The 20257-nt window shown below is 36.7% G+C and overlaps 1 protein-coding gene across 3 annotated transcripts in view; it reads left to right on the forward strand.

The window, feature by feature from the left end:
- CSMD3 (CUB and Sushi multiple domains 3) overlaps positions 1–20257 on the forward strand; it is a gene marked incomplete at its 5' end in the record, with an annotated part of 631488 nt that overhangs the window by 159243 nt on the left and 451988 nt on the right. The gene's annotated exons all lie outside the window — the stretch shown is intronic.

The following is a 20257-nucleotide window of genomic DNA, read 5'->3' on the forward strand; positions in this document are numbered from 1 at the left end:
GATTTATTGTGTTGTGGTCAATTATACTGTGCACAACCCATGACTAGTTTTTAAAACAAAGTCTTCTTCCATGACAAATTAATTTTGATAAGGTTATATTCAACAGTGAAACAAGAGAGCAACTTTATCATATAACCTTTTCCTGAGATAATGTTGCAGCTTGCAGTTTCTCTATAATGCAGCAAGCTAGGAATTTATTGAGGCCAATAAATAAGGTTACATTTCTATATAATGTTGTTCTATAAACATTATAATAATTAGATGCTTTCATAATCAAGGAAATATTCTGACTATTATATTTTTACAGCTTTTCCTATTCCAGGGTAAAATGGATGTTGTAAGAAGCTTTATTCTTAAACTATTTTTTGTTTTTAGAATTCAGAAATTTCAAAAACAAAATATAGTTTTATTTGTATTCCTAGAATTTCTATTAAAATATTTTCACTGTTGCCTGTACATATAGCTACAAAATATTTGTCACTATAAAACTTCTGTTCATAGTTTTAAGAACTGGCTTTGTTTTTCCTCTTGTTTGAATTGACGTGCATTTTGGTCAGACAAGTTCACAACCCACTGATTATGTGTACTTTTTTACATGGAAAAAAAGCATTTCTGTTTTTTATTGTTTATATGGGAGGATATTGAGTTATTTTCCCATATTGTACAATGACAGGTAAAAGACTAATGAAGCTGGTACTAAATTCCAAGTTTGGGAGTTCTGTAATTCCCCTGCAACATATATACACATATAAAAATAAGTTTGTTTCTACCTATCTGTACAGATGTAGGCTTAATTTTGTAGGATTGTTGTTCAAAGCCCCATCCAGCCTGGCCTTGACCTCTGCCCAGGGCTGGGGCATCCACAACTTCTCTGGGCAACCTGTTCCAGTACCTCACCACCCTCGCAGTAAAGAGTTTATTCCTTATATTTGATGTAAACCTGCCCTCTTTCAGCTTAAAACCATTAGCCCTTGCCTTATCATTACACACTCTTCTAAAATGTCATTCTCCAGCTTTCTTGTAGGTCGCTTTTAGGTACTAGAAGGCTGCTATAAGGTCAGGTCAGAGCCTTCTCTTCTCCAGACTGAACAACCGCAACTCTCTCAGCCTTTCTTCATAGGAGAAGTGCTCCAGCCCTCTGATCATCTTTGTGGCCCTCCTCTGGGTCCGTGTCCATCTTCTGTTGAGGGCTCCAGAGCTGAACGCAGTACTCCAGGTGGAATCTCACAGGAGTGGAGTAGAGGGGCACAATCACCTTTCTTGACATGCTGGTCAGGTTTCTTTTTATGCAGCACAGGATACAGTTGGCTTTCTGGGCTGCAAGTGTACATTGCTGGGTCACATTGAGCTTCTCATCAACGAACAACCAATTCCTCCTTCTTCAGTGGATTTATTCCAGATAAACCAGATCAAGAGTTTTATAAGCTCATATTCTAAAAAGTGATCTCACAGCCTCAAATTTGAATATTTAATATTCAGCTCACTACTGGAGAGGAAAATTTGTTAACTGCAAGTTACTAGTACAGTTCTGTGACTATCCACATTTCAACTACATGAGGCAAGTTTTAGGTCAGGTAAAAGAGAGAGCATACACATATGAAATAAAAGTACACCTAAGAGTCTTGTAGACCCTCCAGTACACTTTCTTGATGGGGTATATTTGTTTCTATACAGCCTGTAATAAGTGGAAATTTTGAAAAAAATGAATTAAGCTTCTCATAACTACCAAGACGTATTAATATAAAAATGTAAGCATTTCACAGACAGATAAATTTTGCTGCAGGTAGGTAAATGATTTTATGGCAGCATGGCAAATAAAACAGAACTCAGTAACATAAGCACTAAATAAGCTGACTCTGCCTTTGTATCTTTATTGTGAGTAGGGCTTTATAGGCTGTGGAGAGAACAAAGCAGGAGATTATGTACAGCACTTGATGTCATGCAGTGCATTAACTAGCGGAACTGACAATATACGCAGAGGAAAATAAAGTACGCTAAACTTAAAAGCAGGAATAAATTACATCTCATGGGGAATGAGCAGTTTTCTGTCTGAAGCCAGTTCTTACATACAAAGAGCTGTTAACTGCTTATTCTTGGGAGAAGCCCCAGTATAGCTGTGTGAGACTGTATTAAAGGCATGTTAGATTATTTAAAGGAAGGTAAAAAGAAAACCACCAAAAATATTTTGTAGAATTATGTATTTGTATATAAGAAATGAAAATGACTTGACACTAAATAATGTGCAGTTCTTCAGAGATTGTTCCACAGATCCTTTTTGGGACATTGTAAATCAGTGGCTTATAATGGCCAAAACTTATGGTTGGTACATTAAAACATGTAAATGGTCTACAAATGGCAATGATGCTTCCCTAAAATTAGAGAAGTTAAATAACATTGTGGGGAGGGGTGGGAGGTAGGGCAGGGAGGGAATGATAAGAAAGGTCTACTATTTTATTGAAATAGAAGCAAATATAAAAAATGTGTTTTCCAGTAGAACACTGTGGGCTTTCAAGTAGGGCCCAGAAGCTCTGCAAAATAATACCTTAAACTGAATATCCCTTTGGTCAGTTGGGGTCCCAGCTGTATCCCCTCCAAATTTTTTGTGCACCCCCAGCCTCCTCGCTGGTGGGGTCGTGTGAGAAGCAGAAAAGACCTTGACTCTGTGTAAGCAGTGCTCAGCAATAATTAAAACATCCCTGTATTATCAACACTGTATTATCAACACTGTTTCCAGCACAAATCAAAAACATAGCCCCATATTACCTACTGTGAAGAAAATAAACTCTGACCCATCCAAAACCAGCATAGACAGCATTGTCTGTCTTGTGAGTTGGATTTCAGATCTGTAGTCTGTTTTTAAACAGATAATATTTAAAGTTGTCCATTGATGAAAGAGTGTGAAGATGGTTCAGCTGTGTTACAAAAATTAATGCCAAAGCAGTGTTTTGCCACATGTGTACAAAAAAATGTCATTTTATTTAAGGTGGTCAAGAAAGGCCCAACAACACAGACTTAATCTCTTACAGAACTGACTCTAATCAACATATAGGTAAGATATCTGCTTTTAAACTCATTTATCTTCTGTGATGGCCTTCTGAGTTTTGTGCAGCATGAAACCTTTGACAGTAGATCTGTACAAATTTAGCCCATAAAATATATTTCACATTTCAGTAAATCAGTGGAGCTGGCCTTATTTCACCAAAACAGAGCAGTTTATGGGCAAAGGTTCTCTTTGCTTGTCTACATCATAAATTTGATTCTGGGTTTTTCTGAGACTGTCTGGGAAGAGGTAAAAACTTTAACTGCGAGAATTTTGGATCACTAGTTGCTTCATCAGTTTAATCTTCCTAATCTCAATACTCTTAACACTGGCTGGTATTTGACACTTCAGAGAAAGAAACTTCCCACTGTCCAGTTATGTGTTAATTCTTTCAATCATACAGTTCCATCTTATCTTTTATTTTAAATCTTTGATGTTATGTTCAAATATTTTATACTTTGTATTTTTTTCTATACATTTTTTGCCATATTGTTGTAAGTATGAATATTTTAAATTTCTGTATATATGTCTTAGAACTTTTAAAAACTCTATAATGCATAATGGAAAAAAAAGAAAATGTTTGTTTTTGAGGCCTGTTATTTTCCAGTTTTCTCATCTTGACTAAACCAGGAGAAAAAAAAAGAGCAATCTAGTTCAATAACAATACTTCATACAAAGTAATCAAGTTGAAAAGAAAACAACTTTAATCTAGGAGCCATGGGAAACGGACAATTTGACCCATATTAAAGTAAGGTAGAAGTGGACAGGGGTCAAAAACAAATGGTGCAGAGTAATAGGAATATGGGAGAATTCAGAAATGATAAAACACGGTGAAGGGACACCTGGCTATCTGCCTCAAGTCAGCCTGGGACACATGCAGGAAGAGCTGCAGCTCCATGTGCAGTCACAGAACAGTGACGTTGTTGGAGTAACTGAGACATGATGGGGTAGCTCACATGACTGCAGTGTGATAAAGGATGGATACAAACTCCTCAGGGGAGACAGCCAGAGAAGAAGGTGTGGTGACCACTGTGTGGAGGAGCAGCTTGGATGTATGGGTCTGCCATTGGGGATGCAGAATGGCTGGTTGAGAGCTTCTGGATCAGGATCAGGGAATAATAGAACAATCAGAAATGTCACATTGGGAGTTTGTTGCACACCACTAGATAAGGGTGAGAAAACACGTGAAGTGTTCTTTAAACAGCTCGAGGAAGTCTCAGATTCACAGATTGTAGTTCTCAGAGAACTTTATCCTTCCTGATATATGTTGAAAAGGTAGTATGGTAAAGATTTCAGGTGATCTTAAAGAATTCATACCCATGTTTCACAGAGATTTATTCCCAGTAGGTATTTGTCCAGATAGTCCTTTAAAAACCTTCCCATTTTCCAAAGACTGTGGTTTCCGTTGTTTTATTTTTAACATAATTAGAAGAAGTTTTCATCTCTTATTTGACATGGATTGTTCTTGTCTAACTTTAAGCATGCTTTCTTCCTATACATAGTTTATACCCGTGTCCATAAGAAACCAATTGTTTTATTTTTCTTTGCAACTTCCTTTTTCTTTTTTAGTTTTGGTCTTCAGTTCTTCAGCTACAATAATCCCAATGTACTCTTACTTCACAAGTCATACTTTTGAGACCACTAGCAATTTTTGTTAATTTCCTCTAGATTGTTTTTAGTTTATCCGTGCTGTCCTTTGAAGTGGTGGGCCCCAATTAGCAAAGAGTAGATAAGAATTTTTATGATTCAATGATCACAGCTCATAGTTACAGCATACTCTATTCTGCTCTTTGAGGTGCTGGTGTGTCCAGTTATTCACCTAGTTTGTCTACAAGGATTATTTCAATTCTTGTTCCACTTTTAAACCAATGTTCTGAGGCTTAAACAACATTTTTAACAAACAGTGTTTTCCTGATTTGTTTTGTTTTATTTTGTCAGAATAAATTAATTGTTGAATTTCAGATAGGTGGGCAAGGTTTTTATCTTTCTGTATTGCCCATATTATCATGGATTATTATTGCCCTACAGTAAATGGTGATACCATGGAATGAAACACTTGTGGTAAGGCACAAGTAAACAGTCTCCAGGAGCTGTAGACAAATGTGGCCAAATTCCCAGAATGATATTTTATTTACTGCTATCTATAAATCTCCAGGCTGGTGAAAAATACAGTGCTAGATTCCAGTTCTCTTAACTATATGAAGTAAAAAGCAAGGTACATACATTAATGGGAATAATGTTATGGCTTAACTCTTCATTTACTCCTACTTCATTTAATAAAAATACTGATAAAAATGTTTGGATATTCAGTCCTCCCTCATCTTTGGACATCAGTTAAAAATGCTGGGACACTGCTTATTTCATGTAAAACTGGAAGTATAACAAAAACTACTTTCTATATATTTATTCATCTGAACAGGACTAGAAAAAGCAGAGATTTATGAATAACAGTAATGTTAATAATGTCATAAATGAACTATTTTGGGAATACTCCTCTCATTGGGTGTGACAGTTCAAAGGGCTTCTGGTACTTATCCAAGTCATGTGGACAATATCCATACACCAAGGATTTTATAAAGTGTCCAGTTTCTATCATTACTAAGAACACCAAAAACTGAGGAACTCATACTCACTGTGCTAAGGTTTGTCACTTATAAATAGTACAGCAAATGGATTAAGAGCACTGCTTCATTGAAGGGAAAAAGCAAAAGAATGAACAGCAGCATAACAACTGGCTGCTCCCAATGCTCAAGGTACAATAATGACAGTTCTCTTTTCTCATCTCCTAATGATGCAACTGCTAGGATAGTTAGAATCATTGAATGTCCTGAGTTGGAAGGGACCCAAAAGGATCATCAAGTCCCACTCCTATCCCTGCATATGACAGCCCCACAATTCACACCATGTGTCTGAGGGCATCGTCCAGTCTCTTCTTGAATACTGACAGACTTTGAGCCATGACACCTCCCTGGGGAACCTGTTCCAGTGTTCCACCACCCGCTGAGTGAAGAATTTTTTCTTAATGTCTAAACCTCCCTGGCACTTTGAAAATGATACTACTGTATTACAGTTAAACATTATAGTGTGTATGTGTATGAGTTTAGGTACCTGAAAAGATTAATTAAGCAGTTTCCTTGGACAGACCTTGATTTTAGTATCTATTTTTACAGTATCAAAGAGCTAAGAAGAAACTAAGAATATAGATTTGAAATATCTTGGAGTCTAAGAACTGTATCTGGAATGTATTTTTTAATGAAACCTTTTCCACATTTTCATGCTTTTATTTTTCTTTTTAAGGAAGGCGATATTAAAAACCTTGAATACGGAACATTTTTTTTTTCCTTCTTAGTTCCTAGAACTAAAAAAACCCCAATATTCGGACTCATTGGATAAATGCTGTGTAATATATTTGAATACTAGAAATATCGCTACGGCTTTTTTAGAATATAATTTCCATATTTTAGATCATCTGTTGAAGCATGCGACATTGTTTTTAGAGGTTTGGAGTTTTCAGCAGGAGTCAGGCTATCTGATGACTATGTTGCTTAGCAGGCTGTGGTTTACTGATTCTCACAGTATTTTGTAATTGTTAAAAACAGTGGTACCATATGCCTAACATGGTATCTGATTTTCCCTCTGAATTGTGATTCTCCTTAGAGCATGCATATAACTACATAAGGAAATATTCATGTTTATGAACAAGCTTCCTGCTGATTTCTTTCAGTTTTGACTGTTAACACTTTTTGTATGATTGTTCATTGAACATATTTTTTTTAAAAATACTTAACCTACTAGGACATTATTAAAATGTGAAAGCCTGCAGCATAGATACCAGTTAAAAACAGCTTGAAATTCCTGTATAACACAGACGTGTTGGGATAGGAAGGAGAGATAGATAACTCAGAAGAACTTATTTTTCTTTGTCTCAGTGTATTGACAGAGTATTTGGAGCAGAGATTTACCCTTCTGATTTATCCTGCAAGAAACTTTTTCTGCTAAAACATAGGTACTATAAAGCGTCACTGTCTGTGCCCAATTGTGACCTGGGGTTGTCCTCCAGGTAAGTCAAATTCAGCTGTAGGTACCAGATAGGTAGGTGGGAGGGAAGACAGCTTCTATTGAGCAGATGTGTTGATTTGAATTAGAATTTTTTATAGACCAAATAAAGAGCCAGGGAAGTTATATGGTGGCTTGTTTGGCATAATAATTCCTTCTGGAAAGCTGTACAGAAGCCATATTCAAGAATAAGGACAGGGAATAGAGTGATGTGTATTAAACAATTTAATAGTGCTAGATCAAAATAAAATAAATTTAAAATGTAGATAAGTGGTGGCAGTACTTCTAAAACTGTAAAGGGTACATGAAGTACAAAAGACAGGGAACCTGGATGTTGAAAAAATGTCGCACTGCTAAATGAAAATTCTTCCAATGAATTTAATGGTGATAGTAACATGCAAAAAGTAACTGGGGAAGAAAGCAAGGCTAAGGATTCTAAGGATGATACTACAACCGAGATACTATACTATAAGAGGGAAAATCTTTTATAACAGTATAAGAATTTAGGAAAGTGAAGACTTTATCTACTTTTTACAGAACTCTTAAGATGAATGTGGAAAAACACATGTAAATTCAGGATGAAATGCCTCTGCATATAAATCTGTCTTTCAGAACTGTAGTTTTTAGGCATTTATTTTACTAAATTTTTTGCCTCTCATGACTCTGGAGGTATCCACAAGAAGCGTAAAACCATTGCTTTAAGTATCATAAGCTAATGTTGCATTACAAACAGTATTTCTTCAACAGTACAAGCTAATTCTTAGATTCCAGATGGGATTTCTGATTTCTGATTTTAGTCAATGAGTGAAATTATTTTGCATTTTTTTCAAGCTCTGTTTATTGGTAAAACTACAGGTTAATCTGGTTTTGTAGTATACTTTTTAGTTTGCAGTAACACATTGGTGTTTACATGGCTTGTTTCTCCATTATGAATACATTCTGTTCACCACCTAGAGTCTTAGACATATTTCTTGGCCTAAGGTTCATACGTGCGTAGAAGAGCCAGACAAAAAGAGTGATGTATCCAGAAGCGCTGAACGTGACACTGCATGTTAATTGTTTGTTTTGTGTTATTGCATATAGATTTATAACCATCCTAATTTCACTTATTTTTAGATTAAATTTGTTTATGTCTTATGTCTACCCTGCTATTTGCAAGACTACCTGCTGTTTTGAACGAGGATGCTATAATGATCTTGCTATTAGCCAAATAATTTTCCCTCAGACATAAATTCCACACTGCATAGTATCTGCCTTGTGCCAGCACTATGGAGATTGTTTACAGATGTTAGTGATTTTATAGCCCTCTAGTCCCAGAATAAATTAATGTATAATCTGCACGTTGTTGGCTCAGGAGCTGGCAGACTTGATAGACTCTGCAGCACTTCAGCCACTTCCTGGCTAGGCTGGCACACAGAAAGTCCAGTTGAGATTTTCTAAATGTGCACAAATAATTACACTGAAAACTCCTTTTCCTGTCATCCCCAGTATTTCACTCTTCCAATCTTCTGAAGATCAGTCTTCCTTCTTAATCTTTGTACCAACATTTGCATAACAGTCTGAAAGATCTATGGTCCACATAAGGAAGCTGCTAGTGAAGAGCTTTGCCATCAATATTTACATACATTATGAACAACAGCTTGGAACACATCAGAAATTCCTGGAACATTAACAGAATATGTTTATTTCTGGACAGTGTTCAGATATTTCTGTTAGATAAGAGCTTTAAATTAGTGGATTAATATCACACACATATATAGAAAAATAAGTAAAAAATGAAGGTATAAATAGCAGCATTAAAAATAAACAAACAAACAAACAAACTTCCTTAAGTTAATGATGCCTGTCATATAACTTGTAAATAGAGGAAAGAAAATGGGATTCTGGAACAAAAATATATTTTTCTTTTGAGTGGTGCTCTCTCCCTCCCCCAGCCTATTATCTATTTATTTAGGGAACTCTGTATACAAACTGTACATGTCTGACTATAACGTTTGTCATAGCTACCTCCAAACATTTCGTGTTGTTAAACTATCATTTCAGCTTCACATGAAAACCTAAGGCAAACCAAAATAACAAATGAAAATAAATGAACTGATTGAGTTACAGGCACTTCTAGCACATAGGTAAGGAGTGAACACATAATTTTCAAGGTCTTGTTACAACTCCCCCAGAGGCTGCAAATCTTGATGTAATTTATTTTGTAACATTATAGATAAAAAATTCAGAAACAATCAACAGCGTTTAATGTGAATAAATATTTGACAAGCAAATTAGAACTGTGCAAACTGAAGCCTTTTGTAGCATCTGGAAATGAGGAGCACATGGACCGTTTTTCAGAGCTGGCTATTGAGGATGAGTATGAAAATCCACCTAAGAATAAGACTGAAGTACAGGCTGCTCCAGAGAAAGCAAGGAACTCAAGAGAGTCCTGTCTTAAGGTATAGGCTCCAGGCAACCATTTGCAAGTGCCTGAAGAGCTGGTATGTCCTGTAATTCAGGACTCAACTCCACTGACAGCAATTCTGTGTTCACTGTGTATGATGGGGTGTTTTTCATGCATTAAGTAAGTCTAACATTTTGTACATGCATATTTGTATATTTCTTATACTAAATATGCAGACAAATGCATAAAAAATAAGAGTATTCTCACTGAGTTTTTGTACAAAAATAAATACTGCATTATTTGTGTAGATTGTCTTTACACCGCATGTGAGATGGCTGCATTCAATTCAGCTTGTGTAGATTTAGGAGGATTTTTACAGGGTCATATTGCCTTTAAAAATTTAGATTGCTTTCTATTTATATTATTTAATTTATTATTTTTATATTTTTATCTATTTAAACCTCGTGTAACTGTAGAATTGGTGTAAGTCAACTCAAAACATTACTTTGTCCTTCTGTGAAGGGTAATTTTGTGTTATATTCTTTTCCTTTTCTTTATGAAATGTGTCCTGTGTACTTCTCTGGCAATATAAGTGTGGTATTAAGTGAAGAGTTTTGCTTAAAAACCTAAAATGAGTTGTGGCTAGACAATTAGGAAATCTACCATTATTTGATCACCCGGTCCCTAGAGAATTATATGCAGCACAGTGACAGGGTTTCCATGGAAACAACAACCCTATTAAAACCTCCAAGAAGTCCTGACTTTCTCCAGCTTCTCTCCCACCTCGCCTCTCTTTTATCTAGTTTGTATTGTGCATAAGTGTTTCATTTCAAATGGTGCAATAAATGGGAGAATTTCATCCCCTCATTAAATACAATGTATTGCTTTCCATGATAAACTGAAATTCTGTGGACCAAATGTTCTGTCCTTGTGCTGCTGTCTTAATTTTAAGCAGTTTTACATTAAGGATAATATGACTATTCATTTACAAGTTAGGCATATTATTTGTGAGCTAAGAAGATTTAAGCTACATTTGGGGGACACCTTCTCAAATAACGTGAACAATTAAGCCAAAATAGATTACTTAGAAAGGCTGTGGAATCTCCATTATTTGGTGGGAGGTGGGTTTTTTTTGTTGAAGATTTTTTTGTTGGTTGGTTTGGTGTTTTGTTTTGTTTTGTTTTTGTTTTTGTTGGGTTTTTGTTTGTTTGTTTTTGTGGTTTTTTTTTTTTTCAGAAATACGTGAGATTATTGGGGATTTTTATAATTTGCAACCCCTTTGAATTTCCTAATGGAGGCATCTAGCCCTTTTTAGGACATAAGCTTACTTTTCTCAGTTAATGTTTTAAGAAATAGAGTCACTGTTACAGGAACCAAAATTCAGAATCCACTGATAATTCATTTCTCATTCTTTAAAACATAGCTATCACCTTCTTTGTTCTGGAGGGTTTGTTTGTTTATTTGTTTTTAGTAAGCCAATGTCTTTACAAAAAGTTTGAATTCATGGTTCATAGATAGAACTTCATTCTGAACAGATGATCTAAGTCTTTATTAAACATTTTCAGTACTGCTTCAGGTCTATTCAGTATATTTAGAACTGTATTTGCAAAATCTGAGCCAAGTTAGGAATTAAGATGATAATAAGATATAAAGTTTAGACCACTTTCAAGAAAAGATTTTTTTAAATTTGCCAGTTTGTGGCAAATGTAACAGTGTGTAGATATGAAAGTAGTTATTTCAAAGTCCTCATTACCACCACGCTAACTAACCCTGGCAGATCCAGAATTTGAAATTCTTGCAAATCAAAAGCATGAAGCCAAATTTATTAAAGATGTAAAGATAAGTAAAAGGTTTATAAAGTATCAAAAATGTGCAAAAATGTAGTGCATGCATTATTTCTTAATAGCATAGTATTACTCCTATTAATGTGTTGGAATGAGTGAAAGCAGAATAGCAAAGAAGGGAACATGACCAAGACTGTTATTTTTCTAGCAGACTTAGTTTTTCTAGTACTTTCACAATAAAAAACAAAACAAACAAACAAACAAACCCAACAAAACAAAACAAACAAACAAAAAAAAAAAACAAAAAACCCACAACAAAAAAACAAACCCTAAAACTTCACTTTCATGGCATGTGACTAAAGTCAGCTTACTAACTTCTTTACTCCATCTCTGAATTTCCATGATTCTTAAAGACTACTAACACTCAGAGTGTGGTGTTTGTTTTATTATTTTTTTTCATGGACTGAAATGTTTTCATTCAATCATTTCTACTGAGCTCTGAACTATATGTATGCAATTGAGATGTTGGATGGCAACTGCAGAGAAATCGTACTTGCAAAAAATATTGTTTAGCTGAGAAAACATTTTAATGAAAGATTCATTCAACAGTACAGCAGTAAATACATTGTTAAATCTGTCTTTGTAATGGAAATGAAGCTGTGTTATCTTCATAAATAAAAGCATCATATTCTGTTCTGGGATTTATGAAAAATGAAATTTTAAGGAAGACTATTTTTTTTTTTTGCATGGCTTTTTGCATTTCTGAAATGTGTCTCTCTTCTCATGATAATTCATTTTCATATTATGTGACTAATTCATATAACCACCACTTAATATTTCTAATTCTTTTTATGATAGCTCCCAAAATGTTTAGAAGTTAGGAAGGCTGTTTAATGACAAAAGAGTTGAAAAGCTTCCTGTGAGATCAGCTTAAGCAAAGCTACAAATCAGAGTGGTGTTTAACTGTATTTGGAATAGGCAGAATGTGAGGGGTTCCTTCAACCATCTTCAGTATAAAAGCCTAAGCATTGATTAGTGTCTGGGCTACATTTAAGGCCATAAGGAAGAATAAAGCACTAATGGTCTGTCTAATGTTCACTGCTAAAATAAATCATAGAATTGCTTCATCACATAGGTTGGAAGGGGCCTCTGGAGGTCTCTAGTCCAATATTTTGCCCAAAGCAAGGTCAGCTACGAGAAGTTGCCTGAGGTCATGTCTAATTCTCCAAGGATGGAAACTCCAGGCCATCTCTCCGTCTCTGTTCCAGTGTCTGACCTCACTCATGGAAGATTTATTTTTCTTTGTGTTGGAACAGAACTTCCCACATTCCAGCTTGTGCTGATCCTCTCTCGTCCTTTCACTGTGCACTTTTTAGAAGAAACTGGTACCATTTTCTCTATATTTTTCCATTAGGTAGTTTAAGATAATGGTAAGACCTTCCCCAAATTTTGTCTTCTCCAACCTGAACAGACCCAGTTCCTTCAGCTTCTCCTCATGTCATGTGCTCCCAAACCCCAATCACCCAGGCAGACCCTTGCTTGACTCAGTCCAGTACATCTTTCCCATATTGGACTTTAAAATCAAACACAGTGCACCTTAAAATTCCCATTTCCTGTCAATGATTATGCACAGGGCCTAAGGTGACTAGGTCAAATATAGAAGTATACTATCTATGTGCATCAAAAGTTAGGTGAGACATCCATTTCCATATGTTAAGTGGATTCTACAATTTCAAAGAGAAAGAAACTGCTGGAAAATCTATCTCAAAATAACAGACTATAAATATGGAGAAGCAGGAGAGAAGATAAGAGATAGTAGGCAAGAAGATTTGGAGAGATGGAACAGACAATTTTGACACTGTTATTGGAAAACAAAACAAAACAAACCCACACAACTCAAAGATGGAACAGAAGATAATATTTTAAAATACAGTGATTATAAAGTATTGATAAAAGGATTAAAATAGAAGGTCAAAGCTGAGGCACTGATGGGGGAATGGAGAAGATCTACAAAAGTATATAAATCCATACCACTGGAAGCAATCTTAAATTTTTCCAGAGCAAAAGCTACTTGTATGTTTCCTTTCATACATATGAATCTGTTTGGGGAAAACAAAGACCAAAAATCAAACCAACCAACCAAAAAAAAATCCAAACAACCAAAAAAACCTTTATAATATGAACTGTATAAGTCTACATCTTCTTTTCTCTTTTTTTCCCTGTCAAGAAACATATGGCTGCTGTTTTTCATTTGTTATAAACATTGTAGTGTGTTCTGTCAAAAATGCTACGTTCCACTTTGCAGAAATTACTTAAGGACCTTCAGTGTGGCAAGAAAGAAAAAAAAAAAGTCAAAATGGCAAGTAATCTGAAAGTAATCTGATTGCATCAAAGAGACTTGTAAGGATTTGTTGATTATGGCATAATATGTTCATAAAAAGAAAGTAAAAATTCAAGCAAGATAACCTTCATAAATCTGCTGCTTTTTTAATTAATAAATATTATCATAAAATCATAGAGTAGTTTGAGTTGGAAGGGACCTTCAAAGGTCATCTAGTCCAACCCCCTGCAATAAGCAGGGACATCTTCAGCTATATCAGGTTGCTCAGAGCCTTGTCTAGCCTGGCCTTGAGTGTTTCCAGGAATGGGACATCTGCCACCCCTCTGGGCAACCTATTCCAGTGTTTCACCACCCTCATTGTAAAAATTTTCTTCCTTACATCTGGTCTTAATCTACCTTTGAGTTTAAATTCACTACCCCTTGTCCTGTCATTACAGGCCCTGCTAAAAAGTTTGTCCCCATCTTTTCTATAAGCTCATTGCAAGTACTGAAAGCCTGGAATAAGGTCTTCTCAGAGTCTTCTCCAGGATGAACAACCTCAGCTCTCTCAGCTTTTTCTGATAGGATCATTTCTGTGACTTCCTCTGGCCCCTCTCCAACAGGTCCATGTCTTCCCTGTATTGAGGGCTCCAGACCTGGATGCAGGACTCCAGGTTGGGTCTCAGCAGAGCAGAGTAGAGTGGCAGAATCAACTCCCTTGACCTGCTGGCCATGCTCCTTTTGATGCAACCCAAGATATGATTTGCCATCTGGGCTGCAAGCACACCTTGCCAGCTCATGTCCAATCTTTCATCCACCAGTACCCCCAAGTCCTTCTCCACAGGGCTGCTCTCAATCCCTTCATCCCCTGACTGTATCGATATTGGGAGCTGCCCTGACTCAGCTGGAGGACCTTGCACCTGGCCCTGTTGAACCTCATGAGATTTGCATGGGCCCACTTCTTGACCTTCTACAGGTTCCTCTGGATAGCATCCCCTCTCTCATATAAATTATATATTTGTTAGAAAAATTTAACAACAGTCATATACATCTTTCACCTGTGTCCTTCAAATAATATTCATAAAGATAAAACAAAAGTATGGGGTATAATATTTATATAATTACTGAAATATAGATATATATTTATAAAATACATAAATACATATTTATATACAACTATAATGGTGTTACTTTCTATATGTATCTCTGATCTTGTGATATTATTTGTGAGGTAATTTAGATCACTCTTATTTTTGAAGTGCTATTGCCACAGGCTGAGAACTGTACTTTTGATTTTTCCCAAGTTCTAATATTTTAGAAGCATAAATTGTTTTTCTTAATTTTAATAGTTTCTGCAGAAGTATATGAAATTCCTCAATCAGAGATTGGGTAGAAAGAAAGCAGAACATGGTTCCAAAATAGTAGTCATTCTCATTTAGCTTAGATTATTGTAGACTGAAATATAACCACTTATAGACACAACTTAGGTTTTGAGTATGAGAAAAAAAAAAAAAGTAATTAACAGAGTTGTAAGTATCAAGGATTTTTCAACATTTAAAATAAAAACTAAGAAAACGACTTAGTTCTATTCAACCACAGCCTTATTCCTTCAAAGACAAGCAAACAAACAAAAAAACAAGGTGAAAATCTGTATTTTCTGTGGTCGTGGTTGACTCTAGCACAAGAAAGTAATAAAAATATTGAGCAGTAGAACTCACAAATATTGGCTCTCTGCATGATTGTATTCATACTCCAGTATTTTCTGCAATGGGAGCAGCAATTTATCTCTATAGAGCAGCCTATTTTCGTAAAAATCTTAACAATGTTTTTCAAAATGTGTCTTTACTGCAAAACTTGATTCAAGTGAGGCTATAGATTCAAAAGCTGCGGAAGTAGGAGGAAGCCAAGCTGAAATTACTAGTGTTTGTATAATCAATTTAGCATTGAATTTCAACAATGCAGTCCTGGTCTTCTCTTATATTTCGCTATACAAGTAACCACCTATATACTATGTACTCCTAAGTATAATGTTTAACTTATATTAAAATAATTTATGCTGTTGTTGAGTTATTGAACTTTCAGGTAGTCTGCATTGCAATGTAAGGAATGTGTTTTTCTTTGATTCTGTTACGCTGACATCATGATGAAAACAGCATGTTATACATTTTATTACTGTATTATTACATTGTGTGTGTTGAGAACTGTCACTTAATGCAAATATTCAGGCAGCCAATGAATTGTGTGACTTTTTTAAGCCAAGCTGATTTTCTTGTCGATTTTCTTTGCTGTTTCTGCGCTGAAGATGCCCAGACACATAACTGGAATTTGCATTGTGTTGGCATTGATATTGAATCCCAATTCATTTTAGAATTAATTTTTTTAAAAATTCTTTAGATACAAAATTTATCGTGCTGATTTTTTTTTTTTTTTTCCCTCATGTACCTCTAAATACCTTTACTAAGTAAAAATCTTGCTTTAGTAAGTCCTGTGTAATGCCATTGGTCCAGAGGGAACTGCAAAATCTATCCATCCATACACATACTATCCCATCATCTTTATAAGCAATATGATCTAGCAAGCACTGGATCAGAAGTGATGTAACTAAACATATGTACATGTCCACATGTATACATTAGGAAGTTGGAGTCTGTTGTCATGAAATATTTACAAAACTGAAAAATCAAAACAGTTTTAAACTTTAAAACTGAATTTTGCTAAATCCACATATTAATGGCACATTTGGAGGAACATAAGGTCACTGTTAAGGTATGCCGGATGCAGTGAAGAAGGCTAAGCTACACTTGGAATTAAATCTGGCCATGGATGTCAAAGACAATAAGAAGGGCTTCTTTAAGTACATCAGCAGCACTTTTTCAGTGAACTTATATTGGGGTTTAAGGTGAGCTATTTCAAGCCATTGCTGAGCAATAAAACTGTGAGGACAGGGCAGAGTTTTTTTCAAAGTAGCCGTTGCTCAAGGACTAGCTTGGCACTGGATGTTGAGTTGAATCACTTGTTTTTTGTTTGTTTGTTGGATTTCTTTCCTTCCCTTTCCTTCTGCCACCTCCACTTATTAAACCGTCTTTTGAGCCACAGGCTTTCTCATTTCTGCCCTTCCAATTCTCTCCTCTGTCCAGCTGGGGGCAAATGGGCGAGTCACTGTGTGAGGGCTGACCTGCCGGCTGGGGTCAGCCCACCACACCTCATTCCATCATTGAAAGTTTGGAATCTGATGTTTTTATTGAAGTAATCTGTAAAGTTCATTTGATTAAATAGGTGCAAAATAAAGCCTGAGATGTATATGGCTGTCAATGTCAGATGAACATGTATCAGCAGCATGTGTAGCACATATCCTGTTCCAGGATGAATAATGCAATAAAGGATGAAAATGACAATAAAGAGAAGCTTTTTCAGAATCCAGAATTCCTTCTTGTGTTCTCTCTCAAGAAGGTGGTTTACTGTGAGGTCTGTCATCATGGACTTCACAGTTTTAATTCTGAGATTGAAACCTCTCTAGACACTTGCTCCTCAACTCAGTTCTATTTCAGTCTTGGAAGTGCCTGTAACAACTGTAGTCTTACAGTTACATACAAAGTGCTGCGACCCTTAATATCAACAGAAGTATTGCAACATCCTTATTTGAAAACAGCATTGGAAAGATGTGTATTATTTTTTATTTGTGATTAGCTCAGTTCTGCTATCATTGCTCTTTTTTTTTTTTTTTTTTTTTCTTTTTACAATGTCATTATTCCATGCATTGGCATATATGTAGGTCCTGGTATTGAAATTTTGTAGTTTTTAGTAACTGATAACAAACTACTGAAAATGAAAGATAAATACTTGGACCATGACCCAATCACCTTCCAACTTTAAAATAAAGTAGTAAAATGGACACCAAACTGGGATTGACTGTAGGTTGACTGTTACATATACATTGTAATTTGCCAGGAAAAAATCTATAGTGATTTTCAATACATATATTTAAGGCTTAGGATTCCTATCATAAACCAGAATAGCTCTGAAGATGTCATTACTACCTGTTGAGTAAATAATGTGTGAAATAAGAAGGATGAATATTATAGGTCTTAATGGTTCTAAAGGAATGACTCTTAAAAAAGAACCATTATGTACAGCTTTTTTATGAAGAAGGGACGAAATGCACAGATATAAAGAACATGCATGTGTGCACGTGCGTGTATTCACTGTGTGATTTGTCATAGGGGGAAAGGAATACCAAACAATGCAGCTTCCCAGAGCTCAATCTTTTAAGCAGATCAGTGGAGGAATAGATGTCTCAGGGTAAAGCTTTTACCTTACACTGACATACACTATGATCACCACTCCAGAGAGGATGTCATTCAAACCCTGGGATGGCAATGCTTGCTTCAGCCAGTTCCACTGCTAGTGCTCATGTGCAGCAGCTCAGCTTTAACACAGAACAGTTCTACTGCATGCACTTTGTTTCTGTGTGATTTCATATGGCTGTGTTCAAATGTTTCCATCAGATCTCTACAGACATGGATCTTTGTAGTGAATCAGTCTACAGTGACCCACGCTATACACCTTTCCACCAGTTTCTGGTATGTTTTTCCTTACAGCTGTTGATCTGTGGCCAGTGCTAAGGCTAGTTACACTTAATTCTTGTTTACCTTGTTTACATGAGCTTGTTTTCCATGGATTGCCACAGTCTGTACTGTACTCAGCTCTTGACATAGGCGAGGGCATAATCCCATGTCACAGAATCACAGAAACAGACAGAGTCTGAGGCTGGAAGACACCTCTGGATACAATCTAGTCCTCCAAGTCCCCTGCTCAAAGCAAGGCCACCTGGAGTGGGTTGCTCAGGACCATGTCCAGTTTGATTTTGAGTATGTATAAGGACAGAGATCCCACAGCCTCACTGGACAAACTGCTGGAGTGTTCAAACAGCCTTATAGTGGGAAAAAAATATTCTTATGCTTAAACCATATTTCTTCAGCTTCAGTTTGTGCCAATTTTTCCTTCATCCTTTCACTTGATACCACTGAGAAGAGCCAGGCTCCGTCTTCTTTACTCCTCCATCAAGTATTTATGCACATTGATAGGATCCTCCTTGAACCTTCTCTACTCTGGGCTGAACAGTCCCAGCTCTCTCAGATTCTCGCTGTACATTGGGCACTCCTGTCCCTTAATCATCTTGTGGCTTTTTGCTGGACTGTCTGCAGTGTGTCCATATCTCTCATACTGGAGAGCCCAGCACTGGACATGGTACTCCAGATGCAAGGTAACTGGCCTCTAGCTGGACTTTATGTTGCTTCATGCACTTCACCACACTTTGAGGTCGGTATTTCTGTCAGTTTTGCAAACATCGCACTAGCCTTTGATCTGCCCCATACTTGATCAGTTTGTCTTGGGGTTGTTATGGGAGACACTGTTAAAAGCTTTGCTAAAGTGAAGATAATACCAATGGCTCTCCTTTCATCTACCATGTCAGTAAAATCATTGTAGACAACTGTTTCATTGGCTCAGTATTTCTCCTTACCTTGACGAATCAAGGCTGACTACTTCCAATCACCCTACAGTCACCACAACCTTTGAGTGGTAATTGACAGTGATGTTGCAGTGACATTGGCCAGCTTGTGGGTGCATCCCATGGGATTCTGTGGATTTATGTATGCCCAGTTTATTTAAATGTTCCCTAGACTGATCCTCCACCATCAAGGTTAATTCTTGCTTGCTCCAGACTTTACCACTGCTCTGGAATTCCTGATGGCAAGTCTTACTGAGGTGAAAAAGACACTGAGTACTTTAACCTTTTCCATGCCCTTTGTCACAAAGACTCCTTGCTCCATTAGCAGAAGGGTCATATTTTTCCTAGTCTTCCTTTTGCTGCTGATAGAATGTATAACACACCTGTATTAAGAATTTGTCATCAGTGCAATGTATCAAACTTGTGAATTACTTGTGATCTCTGTGTTGTCTCTTCAGTAGATCTTAGGGTGGTGCAAGTGCCTAGCTGGACCAGGACCTGAAAATATGAGGCTTCTTCCAGTTGTTTGAACATGGCTTCAACTACTGCTTCCCCCATAACCTGCACCCTGTCATTCCTACTTTTTAGTTGTCCTCACCAGGTTGGCCAGCCTGTTGGCTAAGATACTTCTGCCTCACGTCTTGAATCCCCTCTCTTCCAGGCAGTTCTCAAACCTCAGAGATGGTCCCATTGCCATAAAATTGGAATACCCATTGGCCACATCTGCTGTGTCACCACATGTTGACCAAAAGGATCTGTTCACTCCCCCTCAAACACTTTTGCTGTACTGGCAGGACTGACAAAAAACAAAACAAAACAAAACAACAAACACCTGAGCTCCCACTCAGCCCTTGACCCTCAACCCAGGGTTGTGTAGTCATGCTTGATATTTTCCAGCTCTCCCCTCACAGTGTTAGTGCCCACATGGAAGAGAAGCAGGGATTTACAGGCCAGAGAAACCTCAGCCATGTCTGGGATCTGAGGCCCTAACAAACACGAAACCCTCCTAGATAGCAAGGTCAGTACATGGAGGCCTCCATTTCTTGCAACAGGGAGTCTCCTGCTACTGTCATTTCCTGCTTTCTCCTGGTTCTGCTGAAGAGGCCAGGCTCACCTGGTTCAAGTGCTTTGTTGACCTCAGGTCCCAGGTCCTCATCCGCTA

Source organism: Streptopelia decaocto (assembly GCF_964273445.1).
Source record: "Streptopelia decaocto genome assembly, chromosome: 2".
Taxonomy (NCBI): domain Eukaryota; kingdom Metazoa; phylum Chordata; class Aves; order Columbiformes; family Columbidae; genus Streptopelia; species Streptopelia decaocto.